The following is a 10,153-nucleotide window of genomic DNA, read 5'->3' on the forward strand; positions in this document are numbered from 1 at the left end:
TACAATTGGATGGTGCACGTCATTAGATAGAAGAGCAGAGACAAAATACCACGTCTCTTCTTAAGTAATTTTCACAAACTCTGCCATAATAGACCACTCAGTATTGAAAAATATACAATAAGGCATGCTCCAATAGAAAACTGCCTTCATGCACAAAATGACAGCCAGATTCACCATTCGTCAATCTTTCTCTTATAGAATCATAGAATCCCTACAGTGCAGAAGGAGGCCATTCTGCCCATCAAACGTGCACTGACAACGATCCCACTCAGGTCCTATCCCCGTAACCCACATATTTACCCTGCAATTGAGCATGGCCAATGCACCTAACCTGCACATCTTTGGACTGTGGGAGGAAACAGCAGTACCCGGAGGAAACCCACGCAGACGTGGCGAGAATGTGCAAACTCCACACAGTCACCCAAGCCGGGAATCGAACCCAGGTCCCTGGCTGCTGTGAGGCAGCAGTGCTTGCCACTGTGCCAGTCTTCATTTGTTTACAAATACACAGTGGCATCGAATCACTTTTAAATACATTATTGCCACATTTACAGGTTATATCATCTCAAATAAATTGTCACACAGCCCTCCACCCTCCCCGTCACATCAGGGAAAGGTTCATCAAATAAAAAGCAAAAAGCTAATTTGAGGTCATTCTTTATAATCATGAAAATATGGCTGTGAATGCTCACAAACACTCCTGGTGACGTCCTTTTAAGGCAACATTGCAAAATCAAAGCGTCCCAGTGAGTAATGTTATAAATAGAGTTCCTCACATTACAAAAGCCTGGCAAAGAGGCTCCTTCATTTACCCTCACAATACACAGTTCAGTAAATAACTTACAAGGTTCAACAACACCAGCTTTGCACCATATTGAATGTACTCAGCATACATTTACAAATGCCATCCAATCAAATAAGGTCATTTTTTGAGGGCAGCGTAAAGACCGCATTAAGCCCAGAAAAGGAATTCCAGTTTCACTGTGAAAGTAAGTTAGCGCTATCTTACTGGTCAAGTCACCCAACTGCTCCATGAAAACCACCTGCCTGACCTTCGCACCTCCTGATTGCTCACCTTTCGCTCGGGTCACTGGGCTTCGAGCCTTGATGACCGTGTCTGTTCTTGACTGGCTGCCTGGCTGCTGCTGGCTTTGTCTGGCCTGTCATGCCCTTTGCTTTCACCCTCGGTCAGCAGCCTTGCCCTCACCCTCACCGGTCCATTTGCCACCCAGCCTTCTCACCCTTGAGTTCAGAAACTTCAGGCCAGACGATCAGGAGATAAGTTTGAACTGATTTCAAGTCACCACCACCTCTCAATGTCTGGGACAGTGTTTTCTCACTCTAATGGGACTCCACCAATCAGAGCCCAATATTGTTCTGCACTGCCTGCTGATAGGCTGAAGAAATTTGAATGTGCCTGCTGATTCAGCCTATCAGCAAATTCAGAATGACCAAACTCTGACTGATGCTCCCACAACCATCTCTCAATATGCGCACCCTCCATGCTACAGTGCTCTCTGAAGCATGGAGGGTGCCCATATTGAGAGGGGCGGCACGGTAGCACAGTGGTTAGCACTGCTGCTTCACAGCTCCAGGGACCTGGGTTCGATTCCTGGCTTGGGTCACTGTCTGTGTGGAGTTTGCACATTCTCCTCGTGTCTGCATGGGTTTCCTCCGGGTGCTCCGGTTTCCTCCCACAGTCCAAAGATGTGCGGGTTAGGTTGATTGACCATGCTAAAATTGCCCTTAGTGTCCTGGGATGCATAGGTTAGTGGGTAAATATATGGGGGTAGGGCCTGGGTGGGATTGTGGTCAGTGCAGACTCGATGGGCCGAATGGCCTCTTTCTGTGCTGTAGGGATTCTAAGATTCTAAGAGATGGTTGTGGGAGCACCAGTGTTTCATTGTAAGCAGATTTAGAAGGTGCTGTTGAAAGAGCCTTGGTATGTTGTTGCAAAAGCACTTTGTAGATGGTGTTTACTGCAGCCACTGTATGCTAGGACTGAATGTTTAAGGTAGTGGATGGGGTGCCTGTCTAGTGGGTTGGGCACAAGGATGTCTTTTGCCATCTATGCCCATGGTTTGAAGCCTTCACCCTGAAACTTCCAATCTCCCACTGTTTTTATTTCAGGCACCTTTTTAAGTAAGCTTTGGTTACTCTTCTTAATATCTCAATGTATCAAAGTTCATTTTTAAAATTGCACCTCCATACAGGGATTTGGGACATTTTCCTTCATTATAGGTGCTAAATAAATGCAAGTTGTTGCTGAATTCGTGACACTTAAATAACTCGTTAAGCACAATAGAAACAAAACAGTGGACCCTACTACCTGGTCAGCAATTAATAAGTGAATATGTTTCAGCACCGCGTACAATTCAAAACAGCTAAATCTTGCATTATGTCTCCAGTGTCAAAAGAACTTCTGCAAAGGCTTCCTAGAACACAGTGGTTAATTATTGTTGCTATTCTGCCTCAAACTGTGCAAAATCAAAAATGAAACATAATTTCATTTCAGTTGGCTTGGATTATATATTTTTTTTCTTGACATGACGGATATTGAGGTGAGGGATAGTTGTGTGAACGCTCTTGAGGATATCAATATATCGAAGGAGAAAATGTTGAGTATCCTAAATTGCATTCAGGTAGACAAGTCCCCAGGGCCAGGTAGGGTCTGACCCAGGTTACTGTGGGAGGCAAGGGGAAAAATAGCTGGGGCCTTAACAGATATCTTCACATCCTCTTTGACCACAGCTGAGGTTCTAGAGGACTGGAGAATAGCCAATGTTGTTCCCTTGTTTAAGAAAGGAAGCAGGGATAATCCAGCAAATTATAGAGCAGTGAGCCTGACATCAGCAATGGGGAAGCTTTTGAAGAATATACTGAGAGACAGGATATATGCACATTTGGAGGAAAATGGACTAGTTAGTGACAGGCAGCATGGTTTTGTACAAGGAAGGTCACGTCTCACCAAAATTGAGGTGACAAAGATAATTGATGAGGGAAGGGCTGTGAATGTAGTTTATATGGACTTTAGTAAGGTTTTTGACAAGGTCCCACATGGCAGACTGGTACAAAAACTTAAATCACATGGGATTTGGAGTGGGCTGGCTAGATGGATACCGAACTGGCTTGGTTATAGAAGTGGAGATGCCGGCGTTGGACTGGGGTAAACACAGTAAGAAGTTTGTGTTGTTAAACTTCTTACTTGGTTATAGAAGACAGATAGCAGTGGAAGGGTGTTTTTCAGAATGGAGATCTGTAGCTAGTGGTGTTCCTCGGGGATCAGTGCTGGGACCTCTGTTGTTTGTAGTATATATAAATGATCTGGAGGAAAATGTGGGTGGTCTGATTAGTAAGTTTGCGGATGACACAAAGATTGGCAGAGTTTCGGATAGTGCCGAGGATCGTCAAAGGATACAACAGGACATAGATAGATTGGAGACTTAGGCACAGAAATGGCAGATGGAGTTTAATCTGGACAAATGCAAGGTGATGCATTTTGGAGGATCAAATTGAGGTGTGAATTATATTGTAAATGGCAGAAACCTTAGGAACATTAACATACAGAGGGATCTGGGTGTGCAGGTCCACCGTTCCCTAAAAGTGGCAACACAGGTGACCAAGGTGATTAAGAAGGCATATGGTATGCTTTCCTTCATCCGTCGCTGCATTGGCTACAGGAGTTGAGATATCATGTCACAACTATATAAAACCTTGGTTAGATCGCATTTGGAGTACTGCGTGCAGTTCTGGTCACCACACTACCAGAAGGACGTGGAGGTTTTTGAGAGAGTGCGAAGAAGGTTCACCAGGATGTTGTCTGGTCGAGGGATTTGATTATGAGCAGAGGTTGATTAAACTAGGATTGTTTTCACTGAAAAGACGGAGGCTGATGGGAGACCTGATAAAGGTCTACAAAATTATGAGAGGCACAGACAGGGTGGATAGTCAGAGGCTTTTGCCAAGGGTGGAAGTGTCAATTACAAGGGGGCACAGGTTCAAGGTGAGAGGGAGAAAGTTTAAGGGAGATGTGCAGGGGAAGTTTTTCACGCAGAGAGTGGTGGGTGCCTGGAACGTGCAGCCAGGGGAGGTGGTGAAAGCAGGCACATTAGCAACATTTAAGAGCCATTTGGAAGGGTACATGAATAGGGAGGGAATAGAGGGATACGGACCGAGTAAGAGCAGAAGGATTTTTTTTAGTTAGGGCATTATGATTGGCACAGACTTGGAGGGCCGAAGGGCCTGTTCCTTTGCTGTACTTTTCTTTGCTCTTTGTTCTCTGAAGCATTTATGCAAAATCTTCAGAAATGATGCAGACTCTGCCGAACCATTGTGGTAACATATTCTCTGTTCCATAAACCTCCTTGTGAAAACCTCACTTCTGACTTTCTCCATGACTGATAAAATATGTTTTATCCTGAGAGCATTGATATCAAAAATTAAGGTGAAAATCAGACGTGGTAAATCACATGAGTGCAAACTGACTGACACTGTAAGGTCCCAATCTGAATAAACAAGTAAATCTATGGTATCCTTTCACTCATAAGGGAACCACCCATCATCTAGTAGCCCAAAAGACATGTTCACCACATGTTGTAATGTACCCCCAGCACTAAACTCAGAAAGAATTCTCAGGTAGCCACATTTCGCCGTAGAGTATCTGACAGAGATAGCTCCACTGAAACCATCACAACAAATAAACAAAATACTCATTGGCATTCTGTGAAGCATTTTCTGGAATAATGCAATAAGAATAAATCAGAATTACAATTCAATTAAGAGACAAGGCATTCAAAGAGAAGCCAGTAGATATCTAAAATTTCAAGGCATAACTAGCAGTGCTGAACATTGACTTTAATGGGCCACATACCATGGCTTTTCTTTCATCGATCCAAATTGGTTTTCAATGCACCTTGACAAAAATGAAGCATTAGTACAACTTGGAACATTTCCCCTGACATTGGGGGCATTTTCTAAATTAGAAACTGCAGAAGAGCAATGAGATTTGGGAAATCAACTATGCAAATCATTGAAAGCTGGTGAACAAGTACAAAAAACAATCAAATAAGCAAAATAGTGCAGATTCTGGAGTCTGAAGCAAAGCAGAGAATGCTGGATAGGTTCAGAAAGTCTGGCAGCATCCGCAGGGAGAAAAAACAGAGTTAACGTTTTGAATCCCATCTGACTCTTCATCAGAACTAAAGAGAGGGAAAATTTGTTGGACATTAAAACAGTAGCTGGAAGAGATTGCAACAAAACTAGAGAACACTTAAGAGCAAGAGACAGACAACCAAGTGCAGAGTGTGTGGGGAAGGGGAGGGAGGGTTTTTGCATTGAGACATAACAACTTTAGGATGTGATCTTTCTCTTCCTGTTTTAACCTCTTTTTTATATCCCATACATTTTTGTCTCAATATAATATCACTCCTCCCACCTCCCTTGCTCCCCAGATAATGGCAAAGGCTGATGCCATTTGAAAACTAAAGCATTGAAGCCACTGACAGGATGATGGTCTTCTCCACCATATAGCCCATGACTTAGAAAACAAAACTTCGAGACTCGTGATGTATCGCTGGTGGGGCAGCCTCTAATTCATGCTCTCCACTAGCAACTTAGAACCTCGAGGAGCACCATTCTTGAAGGCCACCCTAGCGCACAGTATCTAAGACAGTAAGCCAGTTCACCCAGAACTGGGTGAACCCAGAACCCCCCACTTCCCACACACACCCTTCAACACTGCCTGGCCACTATCTAGGCACCCCCATCTGCCCCTATTAAGTAGTTCCAAGTAGTGACTGGGGAGTGCCAAGGCACCACCTGGGCTACCTCGGCATGAACCTTTACCCCTAAGGGTTGCATTCACCTGAGCTCACCCGGGAGGTCTGTTAACCAGGTGCATGTTTTCAGAGGCCATTCGGGCTTCATGCCATTCTGCCCTCATGCCACCACAGGTGATTTCTTTTTGACAGATGGGAGGAATGTTTCCAGCGTACAGACCTGATAATGACATGTTAATGCATTCAAATGAGGTTCCTGATGTTTAATGTCAGGAAATGTACCCCCACAAATGGAGGAGGGACAAGTGCCTCATGTGCTCAAGTCGACATAAGACATGATATTTCATTTCTTGCGATGTTTTCCACTTTTGTCGCCGGGCCCGCTCGGTGTGAACAAGAACGGAAAATCACATCAAAAGAGTAAATTAAGAATTTTTAAATCTTAAAATTTGAGCTATTTATTTAGTTTTTTTAATTAGTGATACAAGTAGGCTTACATTAACACTGCAATGAAGTTACTGTGAAAATCCCCTAGTCGCCACACTCCGGCGCCTGTTCAGGTAAACTGAGGGAAAATTTAGCATGACCAATGCACCTAACCAGCACGTCTTTCGGAATTGTGGCAGGTCAAATGGGATGAAGGAGTACAATATAAAGGGAAAGACTCTTAGTACTGTGGAGAATCAGAACGACCTTGGGGTCCGGGTCCATAGGACTCTAAAATCGGCCCCGCAGGTGGAGGAGGTGGTTAAGAAGGCGTATGGTGTGCTGGCCTTTATCAATCGAGGGATTGAGTTTAGGAGTCCGGGGATAATGATGCAGCTATATAAGACCCTCGTCAGACCCCACTTGGAGTACTGTGCTCAGTTCTGGTCGCCTCATTACAGGAAGGATGTGGAAAAGATTGAAAGGGTGCAGAGGCGATTTACAAGGATGTTGACTGGATTGAGTGGCATGCCTTGTGAGGATAGGCTGAGGGAGCTCGGTCTTTTCTCCATGGAGAGACGTAGGATGAGAGGAGGCCTAATAGAGGTATATAAGATGTTGAGAGGCATAGATCGGGTGGACTCTCAGAGGCTTTTTCCCAGGGTGGAAATGGCTGCTACGAGAGGACACAGGTTTAAGGTACTGAGGGGTAGGTACAGGGGAGATGTTAGGGGGAAGTTTTTCACACAGAGGGTGGTGGGCGAGTGGAATCAGCTGCCGTCAGTGGTGGTGGAGGCAAACTCAATAGGGTCTTTTAAGAGACTCCTGGATGAGTACGTGGGACTTAATAGGATGGAGGGTTATAGGAAGGCCTAAAAGGTAGGGATATGTTCGGCACAACTTGTGGGGCCAAAGGGCCTGTTTTGTGCTGTAGTTTTCTATGTTTCTATGTTTCTATGAAACTAGAGCACCCAGAGGAAACCCATGTAGACACAGGGAAAACATGCAGCCTCCACACAGATAGTGACCCAAGCTGGGAATCGAACCAGTGTCCCTGGTGCTAGGTATCTCAGGGAATAACCAAGAAGAAATCAGGAAGAAGGGGACAGTACAAATCTGGAACCTTCCCCCCTCCCCCACCAATTTGTCAGTCGATGCTGGGATAATTGAGGGACGTAAATATTGAGAGTTTTTTTTTTATTTGGGCAGAGCGTCCAAGGATACAGAGCAGGAGTGGGTAAATTAAATTGAGGTATCGCACAGTCGTGATCTAATTGAAAGGTGAAGCAACTCACAGATGAATAGCCTGCTCCTGCTCCTAATATTCCTACGGTATCTTTAACTCTTTGCTGGTCCCCAAAGCAAGCACAGTTCCATTTAAGAGAATGGTTCTTGTAGCCGTGGTTCCAACAGAAATGATGGTTTCTGCAATTCTGAGTCATCTTTTAATGGCATGTGACTGTTGCATCATCAGATTGAGCGGTACATGGGTAACCTGGAGTCTGTGGAGACAGTTTTCAAAGAATCTCATGTTTTATATATATATATATACACATGTATATTTGAATCAGTTGCAGTGAATCCTTTGCACATATCGGCTCTAAAATTGTTAAATGATATTTGCAGGAATGCTCAGTTGTGTTGTTCAGTCGATACACCCTCCAGCTGTTTCATTCCTCCCAATAAGCTTGAAAATGTGAATCATACACCTCGCTTACGAATTACTGGGCTTCACCTAGTCAGACTGGGAGTGCTACTTTTCTCTCCATTACAACAGTCTAATTTTCAAAGGTGCTTCCTCGGTTGTCATATGCTCTGGGTCATCCTGAGATGGTGAAAGACTAGGTAAATGGAACTCGTCTTTCTCCTTTTAATGACACAGCCAGGAAGTACCAGCACCATTAGCAGGAGAGGACACGCTCGCAAATGCATTCAAAGAGCGATCATGTCAGTTTCACAAATAGAAATCAACACATGCTTCCTAAAGAAGATGGCATTTGACAGACTTATGCACAATGTCACTTCTTACAACGCTGTACCTTCAAGCAGTTGGATTTTTATTATATTTATACATTGCTGTCATGTCAGAAACTGCTGGGGCCACTTTTCTCCTTGTTCCTGGCCAAATAACCAGCTGTTTCATCTGGAGAGAGCACTTCAATCATTTGCAGCTCTGTTGTTCCTTGAAAGTGCACGCAAAGGCTTTTGGAGAGCTTTCAGTACCACCAGCCTTTACATCTGGAGCCTTCTGTCTCCGTTCATGCAAGCACTGAAGATTGGGTGTGAAATGAGCCAAAGCTTATAATTCCTAATAAGCAAGTTTGCTCCAGCTTCTGTTACAAGTCGAGTGCATTCTTTAAACCTGCACAATTAAGGGTGAAGCCCCATTCGGACCTATCCTTTTATCCATCTGGGTTGTCTCCATCTTGCTGTGTTTCCTTGCTTCGCTTATTTGCTTCCTCCTTCGCTGCCTCATTCCTTACTGACACTCCTGCTCTTGCTCCAGTACTTCCTGAACATTTTGCTTCATGTAACTCTCCTTTCTGCTACAGCAAGTTTCCTTCCTGCTGAGGTTGGCTTGCTGAGATGCTTACTGTCCTCTTCCATGATGCTCATCCTGGAGTCCTGCAATAGCTTTCCTGTCCTGGCTCATTTGCCCCATGTCACGCCTGCAGTCATTGTCCACCGAGCAGATCCTCACCCATCTCCTCTGTGCTGAGCTCCTCACTGGTGTTTGTAACAGAAGCTGGAGCAAACTTGCTTATGTAAGCTTTGGCTCATTTCACACCCAATCTTCAGTGCTTGCATGCATGGAGACAGAAGTCTCCAGGTGTAAAGGCTGGTTGTACTGAAAGCTCTCCAAAAGCCTTCGCGTGCACTTTCAAGGAACAACAGAGCTGCAAATGATTGAAGTGCTCTCTCCAGATGAAGCAGCTGGTTGTTTGGCCAGAAACAAGGAGAAAAGTGGCCCCAGCAGTTTCTGACATGACAGCAATGTATAAATGGGACAATGGGTTACATTCCATTGTCTTCTTTCTTTTTTCCGGGAACTGTCTATTTCTGGTTACACTTGCTGTGTTGCTGTCGTTTTCTGACCAGTGTTGCAGCCCTTTGTGTATTTCTCGTCTCTTTAGTTGTCATTGATGTTTGTGCACGAATCTTTCTCCTGCTCTTCTCCAAGTCTGCTGCTCAAACAACTGAATACTGAGTGAATCTCCGAAGCCCTTGGTAATTTGTGGATTATGAGTTATGTGGGGCTACTGGGAGCAAAGATACATTGGAAGAAAATGAGGCAGGATGCGATGAAGACAAACTAAAGAGGATGATAAATAATAATAAATTGTAGCAGGAATGGGCAGCAAATGGATGGAATTCAATTGAACCTCATCCTGTGGAAGTCTTTTAAATCTTGATGGGCTTGGAGTTCCCACAGCAGGAAGACAATAACATGCACATCGATTCCCTCAGATAATGAGGTTGGTTGTTCCATATTCACCCTCTGTAAAATTAAACACAATCTGGATCATAAATAGCCTGTTTTAGGATGGCTCCTAACCCAGCACCTGTGTTTAAAATTAGCTAAGATTTAGTGTCAGATCAACCCCAAGATCAGCTGCGATGCCTTTTCTTGTCAGCTTGGATCTTGTTTGTCTTTTTTGTGGGGACCATGAATTGGATTCAATTTGAACTTAAATTGTTTTTTGGAGAAAGCAAATAATAGAAATCATAGAAACCCTACAGTACAGAAAGAGGCCATTCGGCCCATCGAGTCTGCACCAACCACAATCCCACCCAGGCCCTTCCCCCACATCCCTACATATTTACCCACTAATCCCTCTAATTTATGCATCTCAGGACACTAAGGGCAATTTTTAGCATGGCCAATCAACCTAACCCGCACATCTTTGGACTGTGGGAGGAAACCAGAGCACCCGGAGGAAACCCATGCA

Source organism: Mustelus asterias, chromosome 3, assembly GCF_964213995.1.
Source record: "Mustelus asterias chromosome 3, sMusAst1.hap1.1, whole genome shotgun sequence".
NCBI classification, from domain to species: domain Eukaryota; kingdom Metazoa; phylum Chordata; class Chondrichthyes; order Carcharhiniformes; family Triakidae; genus Mustelus; species Mustelus asterias.